Below are 14,466 nucleotides of genomic sequence, written 5' to 3'. Positions count from 1 at the left end.
TATCTAGGAGAGTGCTAGAATTATGAAAGACCTACCTACAAATGGAGCCCTCCAGCGCTGCGCTGTTATGGCTCTCCAGGTCCCTGGCGTCTTCCCTCCAGATTAGGAATCTTCAGCCACTCGAATGGCCATACAGTGGTGACATAATTCCCACGCATGTGCACGGGAGTCACATCGACGTGGCGTGCAAAGCAGGTCGTAAATGTGGTATGAGCTGCTCATGTGTGGCTCAGATCGCATTACCTGCAGAAGAGACCTGCCTGTCAGCAGATTTTGCAAATACTAACTTTTCTACCACTTTAAATGTGCAGGCTCCAGGGTTGATCTCATCCTTGCTTCATCACTGACCCAGGAAGAGTATGCAGCCAATAAAGTTAGAATTCCCACCCTGCATACTCATTACAGGTAGGTAATTGAACAAGGATTAGTATGTTATTCCCAGAGTTTTCTCTTTCAGAAACAAATTAGCAGTGAAGGCTCCCATATTCCATTCCATTATTTTGTGACAGCACCAAAACAGTCAAAGATTGAAAATTCACCTTTGCAAAGAATACTCAATCACTTAAAAGGTAAATAAAAAACAGTATTTTTGCTTGCACATGATTGGATGATGAAAATTAGCACAGCTTTATCTCGTTCATTAACTTAACCACTTAGAGACCGCCCACCTGCAATGTACTGCGCTACGTACATCACTGCCTACTTCCTGGTTTCAGGGGCCCGCATGCGTGCCCCCCGAATCACCTGCTGTGATTGTACACATTGGGAGCCTGTAAGCAAGTTTCGGCCAATGATTCACGGCTGGGAACTGTTGATCATCTATGTACAATCACAGCCCAGAGCTCTGTGTTGAATGTAGGTGTATCACCTGCTGTGATTGTACACAGTGGGAGCCTGTAAGCAAGACTTGGCCATGACACTACACCTGCCATGAGTCACCATTACTCAGGACCCCTACTGATGTACACACCTTTCCCATCTAATCAGGGTTTTCAAAGAATGCATGAGCAGCCAAACCCATGTCATCTACCCTCATCTTTATCCTTCCAATCTGATTCATCCTAAAATGTTGGAAGGGAACCTAGCCATTCTTCCCTACATTCCCCTTACCCAATTTATGAACACTTGTAGTTTGTTTATTGCTTCTAATTTGTTATTTATTTTATATTGTGGTTAATCTGACTGATAACTTTGCTGTAGGCAGGTTTATCCAACTTCCTGCTGATTGTTCTTTACCCCTGGTTCTCATATATCCACATTCCTGCGGTCCATGTTTTGTGTGGGCAGGAGAGCGAATTTATTTTAATGAACTCCCGTGCCACCGGAACATGCAGGGAAGAAGTCCCTGCACTTCTGAAAATGCAGCCCGCACGGGAACCTCGATTCCCAGTACGGTTGCGATTTCCAGTGCGGGTGGCGTGCCATTAGAATTAATGGCACCCAACCTCGGGTCCGCATTCATCTGTGTGGGTGGTGTGGCTGCACAGATTTTTGTGCGGATCCGCAGCGACACCACCCGCACATATGTGAACCTAGGCTTATGCTGTCTTCACTAAAGACTGGTATTCATCATGACATAGTCAAATTGCTTCAATTTTATCATTTCAACCCCCCCTTTGTGTCCTCTGCCCCAGTCACAAGCCATCTTGTCTGCACACAGCCTGCAAAACCAGGATGTGTCCAAGTAAGATGAATGACAGTATACTTTTTTCTATTCACAAATCCTGTTTAATCTAGCCAAACCAATTTCTGATTTTTTGTAAAAAAAAGGAGAGATTTCCGTCAGAAAATCACCACAGGCAGTTTATGATACATTTGCAACTGATGCATGATAACACTCAGCAGGATTTTGGACACACTTTGAAGTGTAATTGTGCATTTCAGAACCCAAGTTGTATAAAAAAATTATGTTTTCAAACAATACATGTGGCCACTGTAAGCACAATCACAAAGCTGTAAACTGCGCTCACAGCCCATCTGTATGAAAGAAAATATGTTTTTGCCACATTACATGACAGGAGAATACTTGAACGTTTTGTGATTTTTGTAAGGGATTTTTGTGACTCATGTTATCACACCTGCAATACTGAGTCAAAAAAGAGCTGTATACTTGAAACTAAAAAGTTTTCACACTATTCCAAAGGAAAGTTTAGTTTTTTTGTACATTGAAGCATGTATGTTCAATGTTTTGTATTTGGAAGACCTAAGGTCTTCTTTCTTTGTTTACCAAGTTTGGTACAAATTTACATAAAGCATACATAAAAATAAATCCAAAATAATTGGACAAAGGTGTTGACTTTTTTTAAAAAATGTTATCAAAATGCTAACACTGGTATACTGTCTAACACACTGTACAAATGGTAAAAATGTTAAAATGGTACAGCAGTGGTAGCAACAATCGTACAAAAAAAAAAATCTTCAACCAAAAGATTAGATATAGCTATTTTGCCATGGAACCTGTCCTTAATAGGTAGGGAAGTAGTCAGCAAAATGGTTGCGTATTTGGAGGGCATGATTACTGGGACCAGTTCCAGTCTGATGACCTTGGGGTTATTTTGGAATCTGTTCTGGCAATTCATTGGACACATTCTCCTTTACCCTCAAAAAGTTATGCAGAGCACAGCACGCCACAACTACGTAGACTGCGTGCTCAACCTCCAGGTGCATTGATGTTAATAATACAAGCCATTTTGATATACAGATTCTGAAAGCACACGCCACCATTCAGAGTGCTCTACTCAGTCGAAAATTAAAAATGCGTTTCCTGTAATCGGAGCCATGCCTTGTGTAGGGCCTAAGGAGATAGGCGGATAAAGCCTCATCTGCTACAACCACTAGAGGCAAATCTGGGCCAGCAGTGCCAGGCAGAAGCCTTGATTGTGGAACGTCAAATTTCCCATATTGGAAACTGACCCATCACAGAATTACGGAAAATTCTAGAACCTCCAGAACTTCCATAGGCCCCAACATCCACTGCTATAAATTTCATATTTGCATCACTGAGTCCCAGCAGAACAAATGAGAAGTATTTTTTGTAGTTGAAGAAGCGGGAACCAGAACTAGGTGGCAGGTGGCTTGATGAGATGGACATGTTTCCCATCTAATACCCCAATACAATTTCATAAGCTAGTTTTCATCAGCTATTTCTTTCCACAAACTGGCTGTTGGTTCTGGCATTACTGAATTTTTCAGTTCTTCCCACAGGACAAGACAAGTGTCATGCACAACTGTTGACACAGTTGAGATCCCCATTAAAAAATGATGGTGTAGGGAGGTGAAACTAGCACCAGTGGCAAAGTATGTGCAATATGAAATTGAAAAAAATTGATAAAAAAGGAAGAGAAAAAAATTACACATATATTCAAGCATCAGTTCACCTAATAGAAAACCTACCTTAAAGTAACTAACAGACATTCTTCTGCACTAATGCTTCGTCTCATGTTGGTGTGCATTCGGCTCAGACGTCATCTTACAAGGTCTAATAACTGATTGAAGGTTGCCACCAACATCCTGTTAAAATTGCAGAACTTATTTGTGTGAGTGCGCATTTTTCCAAACATGAGGGAAATGTAATCAATAGATGGATGCTGGGAGGTCAAGGGATGTACCCAGTAGAGACAATGTCTCCTCTGATCAGATCCATCTGTTTCCGCATAAGTAGCAAAATGAGCACTGCAATAAAATTTCTTCTGTAATCCATAATAATGATCACACTTCAGCAAAGGTCAAAGTCCTCTCAATGACAAAAGAAGCAGAGACTGAACAAAGACACAGGAAATGGGAGGGCACAAATGCACTATGGGTAGTCAAGGAACCAAAAAAAAAAGTAGTTGCTATAGAAATTACAAAAATGTTCCACCGCAGCTAAACACAGCCTAAAGTAAACGCATGTAATCACTGTTAATCGCAATGTACAACCGCAAGTGTTCGCTGTGCCTGCAGTCTTGAATTTAAATATGCTTGTGAAAGGGGCCTAATCCCAAGCTGCTAGGAAGCCTCTAAATACTCTCAACAAACGTATGTACACCAGAGGGCACTACACTTGCAAAGTGCAGCAGTCTATTTGCCATTAGTAAATCAACTCCATCGTATAATTGCTAATGGAAGGTTAAATTGTGAACTTGTGGTTTTTGAAGTGGTACTTCACAGCCAAGTGTGCCTTGGCGGTTTCCAAAGAAGCTGCATTATGGGAATTAAGCTTTAAAGGATAAGTTCACCTTTTGACCAAAAATAATAAATGCACATTTTTTTGCAGGTAAAAAAATGTGCTTTTATTATTTTTAGTTCAGGAGCATGCAAAGCATTGCACCAGCAATCAGCAGATCGTTGGGGCCATGCATGTCTCCTGCAGACCTGTCAGAATACCTGCTTGCCTGTAAAGGGATGTACGTGCAAGCAGATGTACTGAAAGGAATAATCAATGAATTACTATGGCACTCCACAGCGCCGTGGTAGTTCACTGAGATCTACAAGCCAACAGCCACTAAGGCTGACGGGACTTGTAGTTCATTCATTCACAGAACCATGTGAATGAATGATGCAGCCATGTGGACAGAGCCCCACACGGCCATGCTGTTTTTAAAAAGTGAAAGCTAGTATGGGGAACTTCTCCCGATACTTCTGTCACACGGAGGGGAGGCAGTGGCTGCAGCATTGGGAATACATTACATGTTCCACCCTAAAAACAGGAGGAACATGTAACATGTTCCCAAAGGTGACTTTATCCGTTAATACTAAATTGAACTGTTGTCACCATTGCGGGACAACACCACATACACCTTGCTGGCTGGCAACCCCATACCTCTGTTCAAAAATAAGGAAGATGCTCTGTTGATGGAAACAATGAATTTAGGTTCCTCACCACCTCCTACCCTCACTTTTCTATTATTCACACATGACCGAAAATTCACAAGGATCCACTTGCTTCTCCAGAACTCTCCATCATCACAGCACACCAACATCAAAACCTCTTCCCCACTGTAAAACATGGCGGAAGGAGCATCATGGTTTGGGGCTGCTTTGCTGCCTCAGGGCCTGGACAGATTGTTGTCATTGATGGGAAAATGAATTCCAGAGTTTATCAAGACATTTTGCAGGAAAACGTACGACCATCTGTCTGCCAATTGAAGCTCCGCAGAGGATGGGTGATGCAACAGGACATTGACCCAAAGCATACAAGTAATTCAACAAAACAATGGCTGCAACATCACAGAATATGCCTTCTGGAGTGGCCCAGTCAGAGTCCTGACCTCAACCCGATTGAAATGCTGTGGCATGACCTTAAGAGAGCGATTCACACCAGACATCCCAAGAATATTGCTACACTGAAACAGTTTTGTGAAGAGGAGTGGTCCAAAATTACTCCAGATCGTTGTGCAGGTCTGATCTGCAACTACAGGAAACGTTTGGTTGAGGTTATTGCTGCCAAAGGAGGGTCAACCAGTTATTAAGTCCAAAGGTTCACATACTTTTTCCTCTCTGCACTGTGAATGTTTACATGTTATGTTCAATTAAACCATGGCAACATCCAATGTTTGTGTAGTATTATGTTCAGCAGACTGTGTTCTTCTATTGTTGTGACTTAGATGATGTTCAGAGCACATTTTATGCCCAATTCATGCAAAACTCCACGCAATCCCAAGGGGTTCACATACTTTTTCTTGCAACTGTACATCAGAGTCCCCATCAAGAGTTTCCATTTATATTAGATTTCCCATCTGAATCTGCCTTTACATCATAGTCCTTGTCTATGATGACATCAGAGTCCTGTTTACATTACAGTTCCTATCAGCTCCCCCCTTTACATCCTAGTCCCCATCAGAGCACTTCAATCAGATATCCCACATCAAAGCTCCCTGCCATCAGTGTCCCCTTATCAGAGCTTCCTGGCAGCCATGCCCCCTCATTGCACCTACGACACGCAAATCTACCTCTCCACCCCTTGCCTCACCCCTTCAGTCTCCGCCCGTATCACCCGCCTACTGAAGACATATCAGACTGGATGTCGCTCCACTTCCTCAAATTAAACCTTTCCAAAACGGAGCTCCTAATTTTCCCCCCAGGTGCTCTTTTGCAAAGGTGCTCTTTTTCCAGGTGCTCTTTTGCAAACTTCAAACGTGCTGCAATATTCTTTTTGGACAGCAATGGCTTCCTCCGTGGTGTCCTCCCATGTACTCCATTCTTGTTTAATGTTTTCCTTATTGTAGATGTGTCAACAAAAATGTTAGCATGTGCCTAGAGATTTCTGTACGTCTTTAGCTGACACTCTGGGATTCTTCTTTACCTCATGCAGCATTCTGCACTGTGCTCTTGCAGTCATTTTTACAGGATGACCACGCCTAGGGAGAGTAGCAACAGTGCTAAACTTTCTCCATTTGTAGACAGTCTGTCTTACCGTGGACACATGAACATCAAGGCTTTTGGAGATACTTTTGTAACCCTTTCCAGCTTCATGCAAGTCAACAATTCTTGATCGTAGGTCTTCTGAGAGCTCTTTTCTGCGAGGCATGGTTCACATCAGACAGTGCTTCTTGAAACCAGTAAACCCAAAACAGGTGTGTGTTTTTTAAGGGCAGGACAGCTGTCAGCAACACATCCAATATCATCACACTGATTGGAGTCAAGGTTGGCTCACTCCTGGCTCCAATTAGCTCTGGGAGAAGTCATTAAGCTAGGGCCTCACATACTTTTTCCTCTCTGCACTGTGAATGTTTACATGTTATGTGCAATTAAACCATGGCAACATCTAATGTTTGTGTAGTATTATGGTCAGCAGACTGTGTTCTTCTGTTGTTGTGACTTAGATGACGTTCAGAGCACATTTTATGCCCAATTCATGCAGAACTCCACGTAATCCCAAGGGGTTCACATACTTTTTCTTGCAACTGTATAATAATAATATTATAATAATTGCACCTTCTCCATCAGTGTCCACCACATTGCAGTTCCCCTATCAGTGCCCTCTCATTGCAGATCCCCCATGAGTGCTCCCTCATTGTAGTCGCCCCATATTGCAGCTCCCAAATCAGTGTCCCCCTCCTTAAAGCAGATGTAAAGGGATACTCAGCTTTCCAACAGTCTTGTGTGCTGGTTTTTGGACATTAATATTGGCCCGTGTGGGATGCGGGTTGCACATGCGCAGGAGCTAGTCATTCCAGCATACAAGGATCCCTGTGATCCCAGTATAATGTCACCATAGTGACACTGTACTGCTCTGGTGACAGTGATTTGTTTTTTTTTGTAATGTAAAAAAATTTTACAAAATAGTAAAAAAATTAAAAATGCATACAAAAAATACAGGCTCATTCACACTTGCAGTGTGCTCTGAAGAGTGATCTGTATCTCAGATTGCTCTTCAGAGAGTAAACAGTTTTAACCCCCTAAATGCTGGACTGCTGTCCCGCAACTGTGTGCATTGTGTGTGGTTGCGGGGCAGTTACAGCGGGGCCCAATTCACGTTGGGTTGTGCTCAGCAGGTGGTGCAAGTGCAACAGGGAGTATATTTCCTGCCGTGGCATGTATGCACCCCTAGCCACTACCTTCCCAGTTAAAGGGAAAGCGTTTGAGAGGTGGTAACAATGCGACTCAACCACAGGGTTTTCCTGTCCTCCAACCACAAATGTAGACTAGCCCTTACACACTCAGCACACCTGTGCCGCCAGTCACAGTGTCCCTTAACACTGCCACATCAGTCCCAGTGTAACCATAAGACTTCATTCACATGTGGCATATCAATGCATACCCTGTGCGAGGGCCATCTTTACTTGTGCAAGGATGCACAGTTGTTTTGTGCATGCCAGTGCAGGCAATTCCATTCATGTCTATTGGGACACAATGGCTGCACAGACACAGCCACTTCTCCCAGGCCGCCATTCGTGAGGGAGCAAAGCCCAAACAGACAGATTAGGAGCAGCATCTGTGTCTGTGAAAGCCACAGAACAACAGACCATTGCAACCAGCAACAGTGTCAATTATCTCAGCCACAGCAGTACAGTGCAGCCAGCAAAAACATTCTGCCACACCAGTGCAGTGTAGTCTCTGCTTGTACTTACCCTTGCCTGTTTATTGACAAAGTTTCTGGCTGCTACTTGGACTGATCCTTTGCCTCTTTATTGACCATATCGCTGCCTGAAACCTAAACTGTCCCATCTGCACATCCCGCTAACTACATTCCTGCAAAATCCCAGTCCCAGCCATCCCCTGTGGACAACTGCTATCCTGGAACCACAGGAACTCTTTTGTTCTTCCTTTCTTCAGCCTTCTGTACTTCCTGGCCAGTGAATATGGCATTTTTGGCAGCAGCCACATACCAGTAGGCTAGGCGTAATTTTCTTTCCTGCATTTTTCAAAAACTTGTGGCAAAAATGACCTTTTCAAAAGACTCATTATGTCTCTTAGAAAATACCTTGGAGTATTTGCTTTCCAAAATGAGGTCATTTTGTAGATGTTTCCACTGTCCTGGTGCTCCTGGGCCTCCAAAAATGTGATAGGTGGTCAGGAAATTAGATGTGTAATTTATGCTCCTTGTAAGCCCAAAGGCGCTCCTTGGATTTTGGGCCCTTCTATGCATCTAGACTGTGAAAAAGTCTCACATGTGTCATCCCCATACTCGAGAGGCATAGCAGAATGTGTTTTGAGGTGTAATTATAAGTATGCCTATACTGTGTGTGAGACACAACTTGTTAAAATGACAACTTTGTGAAAAAACTAATTTTATTTATTTTTTATCACTTTCCAAAAAATTGTGACAAAAAAAAAATACAACTTCAAAAAACTCACCATGCCTCTTACTACACACTTTGCACTGTCTACTTTCTAAAAGGGGGTCATTTGGGGTATTTGTACTGTCATTTTAGGACCTTAAGAAATGAGATGTCATTACATCAGGATTGATTAACCTCCCTAGCGGTTTTCCCGAGTCTGGCTCGGGGTTAAATCTAGCCAGCGGCGGACTGACCATTCAAGCACTCAGGCACTGCCCAAGGGTCCGGGGTCAGTAGGAGGGCCCATGAGATGCCCCTGGTACCTTTCATAGGCTTTTTTGGGTGTGGTTTGATTTGGGCAAGGACACGGGGGCCCCATGAGTTGTCAGTCCGCCCCTGAATCTAGCTGTCAAAAGTGGTAACCCCGAGCCAGACTCGGGCTCACCGCAAACTAATTACCTGGTGCCGATCCATGTCCCGCGTCCTGAGCCGCATGCAGCCATCCCCTTCGTCCACCCCCAGTCTCCTTCCCTGCTTCCCTGGTATCTCACGCTGATTAGTGTGATCAGCGTGAGTCTGCCGTGCTGTGCCGTCGGGGGGTGGGGCGTGCGGGAGGCAGGAGTTATAAAAATAGATCAGTGTCAAAAAAAAGTGTTACTATAGTGCAGTGATGGCGAACCTTTTTGAGCCCGAGTGCCCAAACTGCAACCCAAAACCAACTTATTTCTTTCAAAGTGCCAACACTGCAATGAAACCTGAATATCGAGCTTTTGGTTTAGAAAAAACAACTCGTACAGTAGTGCAAACTAATTAACAGTACAGGGATGACCAGAGACTGCGGACGCAGTACAGGAGATGACCAGAGACTGCGGACAGTACAGGGATGACCAGAGACTGCGGACACAGTACAGGGATGACCAGAGACTGCAGACACAGTACAGGGATGACCAGAGACTGCAGACACAGTACAGGGATGACCAGAGACTGCGGACACAGTACAGGGATGACCAGAGACTGCGGACACAGTACAGGGATGACCAGAGACTGCGGACACAGTACAGGAGATGACCAGAGACTGCGGACACGGTACAGGAGATGACCAGAGACTGCGGACACGGTACAGGGATGACCAGAGACTGCAGACACGGTACAGGGATGACCAGAGACTGCAGACACAGTACAGGGGATGACCAGAGACTGCAGACACAGTACAGGGATGACCAGAGACTGAAGACACAGTACAGGGATGACCAGAGACTGCGGACACAGTACAGGGATGACCAGAGACTGCAGACACAGTACAGGGATGACCAGAGACTCCGGACACAGTACAGGGATGACCAGAGACTGCGGACACAGTACAGGGATGACCAGAGACTGCGGACACAGTACAGGAGATGACCAGAGACTGCGGACACAGTACAGGAGATGACCAGAGACTGCGGACACAGTACAGGAGATGACCAGAGACTGCGGACAGTACAGGGGATGACCAGAGACTGCGGACAGTACAGGGATGACCAGAGACTGCGGACACAGTACAGGGATGACCAGAGACTGCGGACAGTACAGGGATGACCAGAGACTGTGGACAGTACAGGGATGACCAGAGACTGCGGACAGTACAGGAGATGACCAGAGACTGCGGAAAGCACAGGGATGACCAGAGACTGCGGACAGTACAGATGACTGCTGACCTTTGGGGAGGGAGGGGGAGCGGGTACCCGCTCTTACTTCCGCAGAGTTTTTTTTTTATCTTACCTGTTCCTTTATCCAGCCGCGCGCTGTCTTCCCGGCTTCTGTAGTGTGGGCGCTCGTCGGACAGCCGGATGCCCAGTGCGCATGCGCGAGAAGCGCTGCGCTTTGTGATTGGTCCAGCGGCTTCTGGGATCTGTCATGTGTCCCAGGTACCGCCTTACCATTCACAAAGAGTACTGCTTCTTGCGCATGCGCACTTGGGACCCGGCTGTCACGCACACTACAGAAGCCGGGAAGACAGCGCGCTGCTGGATAGAGGGACAGGTACGGTCCCACTGCAGAGCTGAGCGGCCGGCCCGGTATTCTGACACGGCGGCGGTGGAAATACGGGACCGGCCACTCTATATTCGCTCCATAAGACGCACTGACATTTTCCCCCCTTTTTTGAGGGAAAAAAAGTGCGTCTTATGGAGCGAAAAATACGGTATTCTCCTGGCGTGCCCACAGATAAGGCTCGGCGTGCCGGCTGTGGCATGCGTGCCACGGGTTCGCCATCACTGCTATAGTGTATAGATTGTAACTTTACCTCAGATATTTCCATAGTGCAGTTTTTCAGTTTCTGTGACTAAAAACGGCTTTGCGCTCATGGCTTCCAAAAAGCGCCTCGCTAACGCGGTTTATGATGAGCTAGCAAACAGTGACAGTGAGGAGCTACTTGAATTGAGTGATAGCGACTCTTGTGGCAATTTGTCTTCAGACACCGAAAGTGAAGACAGTGGCAAATCTGAGATTGACGTGAGTGATCTGCACACATGGTGCACTACTGATTGCGATACGCCAGCGCTGCCAAGATTTCCGTTTACTGGTGCACCTAGTATGAAAATCCACGTTGAAGGTGACAACCCCTTGGTGTACTTGGAATTGTTTCTGCTCGATGAGGTTATTGAAATTATGGTGACGGAGACAAATAGATAAGCAGCGCAACAACTAGCTGCTCCACACAGACGGTTTTCACGAAACAGAAAGTGGGAGCCTGTCACCAAAGAAGACATTTGGCTGTTTCTCGGCCTAATTATTCTGCAAGGAGTGGTGGGGAAACCACTGCAGAAGTGGTACTGGACCACAAACCAAATGCTCGCCACGCCGTTCTTTGGCACAGTCATGTCGGAGTACAGCTTTTCCCACATTAGGAAATTTTTTGCACTTCGCAAATAATGAGGATTTTGATGAATCAACTCATCCGGCTCCCAAGCTAAAAAAATTTTGGGACGTCTCCCAAATAATTGTAAGAAATCTCCAGCAGAGCTATGTGCCAGAGAGAGACATCAGCATAGACGAAAGTCTAATGGCCTACAAAGGAAGGCTCAGCTGGATACAATATATCGCGTCCAAGAGAGCACGATTTGGTGTCAAATCCTACCTGCTGTTCCATATGTTTCCTCTACTGGCACAAAATTTGATCCCAAGTACAGCAACTACGGAATGGCAACATCTTCCGTCCTGTCACTGATTGACCCTCTACTAAACCAAGGCTACTGTGTAACGACGGACAATTTTTACACCTCTCCAGAACTTTACGAGGTTCTTCTTTAGCACAAAACGGATGCATATGGAACCGTTCAGGCCAACCGGCGCAACCTGCCATCCATGTTTGCAAAAAAAAAAACTGAAGTCGGGAGAATTAGTTGCCTGGCAGAAAGGCAAAATGATTGCACTTAGATGGCGGGACAAAGATGTGTGCCTAATGAGTACCATTCACAATGCCTCCACAGTGATGGTACAAACAAAAGGTGGGAAAAACATCAAGAAGCCGCAGGTTGTCATTGACTACAACAGCACCATGGGAGGTGTCGACAGAGCTGACCAAGCTATGACTTTCTATCCGGCAATAAGAAAGCAGTGAAGAAATTACTATAAAAAGATTTTACGGCATCTTCTGGAACAGTGCTTGTGGAATGCCTATATTCTGTTCCGCAAAAACAGTGACAAGCCTGTGCTTCATGCGGACTTTATCTGGAAAGTGGCGGAATCCATTTTCCTCAAGCATCAAACACCATCAGTTTCTGTGGGTAGATCCGGACGATGTGCTGTGGGAGTTGTCAACCCAGAACGTCTGACTGGATGTCATTTTATGGACCACATCCCACCAACCCAAAAAAAGGCAGCACCTACACGGATGTGCGTGGTATGTTGCTCTCGGCGAGATGAGAGTGGAAAAAAAATCCACAAGAAAACGAGGTTCCACTGTCCTGATTGCGATGTCGGACTTTGTGCAGTCCCGTGTTTCAAAATTTACCACATCTGTGATGTTTTCTAAAACAAAATGCAGTGTCTATATAATATTGTTTGGACAGAGTTCCGTGTGTTTAATTTGATTACATTATTTAATTTATTATTATTTTTTATTATATTATAATTTATGATTTAATTTATTAAACTTTATTGCACCAAGGATGTCTACTAGACTCTTGTTTAAACAGATTTCAGTGAGTTATTCCTAAGAATTACAGGCCTACAATAAAAAAAAAATATTTCCATTGAAAACAATGTACCGCTTTGAGCACAGAAATGCTGACATAATCATACCGCTAGGGAGGTTAATGTTCAAATACTGTAGTATATATACCATAGATTGTAGACTCCATAGCTTCCAAACAGACTAAATAATATACACTAATTTGGGTTATTTTTACCAATGAAATGTAGCAAAATACATTTTTGCCTACATTTATGAAAAAAGATTATTTATCTTTCAAATATGTTTCCGTTTTTATAGGAAAAAAGAAAAAAATGGTATTGGTTAAATACCACCAAAAGAAAGCTCTATTTGTGTGAAAAAAAGATAAAAATTTCATATGGGTTCAGTGTTGCACGACTGAGTAATTGTCAGTCAAAGTGTGACAGCACTGAAAGCTTAAAAATGGCCTGGGCAGAAAGGGAGAGAGAGTGTCCAGTATTGAGGTGGTTAAATAGATCAAATAGGGACAAAAAAAGTTCACCATTAGGATTTCATCACTAAATCTTCAATAAATGCACAAGTTTATATTGAGATTTTGGACACTTTTCTTATTCCATCAATTGAAAGGATGTTTGGTGATGATGACAGCATTTTCAGGATGATTATGCATCTTGCCATAGGGCAAAAGCTGTGAAAACTTTCCTTCAAGAAAGACATAAAATGTCAATGGCATGGCCTTCAAATAGTCCGGACCTCAATCCAACTGAAAATCTATGGTGAAAATGAAAGAAAATGGTACATGACAAGGCTCCAACCTGCAAAGCTGATCTGGCAACTGCAATAAGAGAAAGTTGGAGCTGGATTGATGAAGAATACTGTTTGTCAATAGTTAAATCCATGCCTCAGAGAATCCAAGCTGTTATAACAGCCAGAGGTGGTGCAACAAAGTACTAGTGGTGCACTGTAGTGGTTTTTTTTTCATGATTTTATAATATTTTCCTTAGACTTTAGTGATTCTATATATTTTTCCTCTGCTTAATCTGCGAAAACAGTTGCAACTGACTACAGTTTTGTTTCTTTATAATTTTTAAGTGTTTCTTAAAGCCAGAAAGTTGGAATGTTAAGTGAAAATAGTTTTGAGACATGTGTGATTAGTTTTTTTTCTACACAATTAAACAATGGAATGAACATTTTCCAAGAGTGGTGATTCCATACTTTTTGCCAGGGGTTGTATAACAAAAGGCTAAATTTTTTTTTTGTTTCCGTTTTTGGATAGAGTGGAGAGGGATTAGAACACCTGTCAGGTTTTTATTTTCGTCTGTGTGCCAATTAGAGATTCACCCTTTCTATTTGTCCTGTTTACTGTTGTAATCGAAAGTGAAAGAAAATCACACATTTTAGGTTGTCCCCAGAACAGGAATAGAGGAGATATTTTCTTTTGGGGATACTAGTTTTTGCAATCCTGGTGACAACCAGGGATTCTCTCACTTTGGAGGGGCTTCATATCACTTCCTGTTTTGGTTATGGGACAGGAAATCCCCAATGGGACACAGATGGCAAAAAAAGAAAACTTGAGAGGAGTTACAACACTCCCTTACTCTAGTCAAA

General features: G+C 43.8%; 1 pseudogene; it reads right to left on the bottom strand.

The window, feature by feature from the left end:
* Positions 1-2,724: 2,724 nt before the first annotated feature.
* LOC149472846 (uncharacterized) lies at positions 2,725-3,548 on the bottom strand (annotated as a pseudogene).
* Between the last annotated feature and the right edge of the window lie 10,918 nt (positions 3,549-14,466).

Source organism: Staurois parvus, unplaced genomic scaffold (assembly GCF_062004578.1).
Source record: "Staurois parvus isolate SC_StPar_1 unplaced genomic scaffold, SC_StPar_1.0 ptg000019l, whole genome shotgun sequence".
Classification (NCBI taxonomy): domain Eukaryota; kingdom Metazoa; phylum Chordata; class Amphibia; order Anura; family Ranidae; genus Staurois; species Staurois parvus.
The sequence above is the reverse complement of the archived record's forward strand: the minus strand, read 5'-3'. Positions and strand labels throughout refer to the sequence as shown.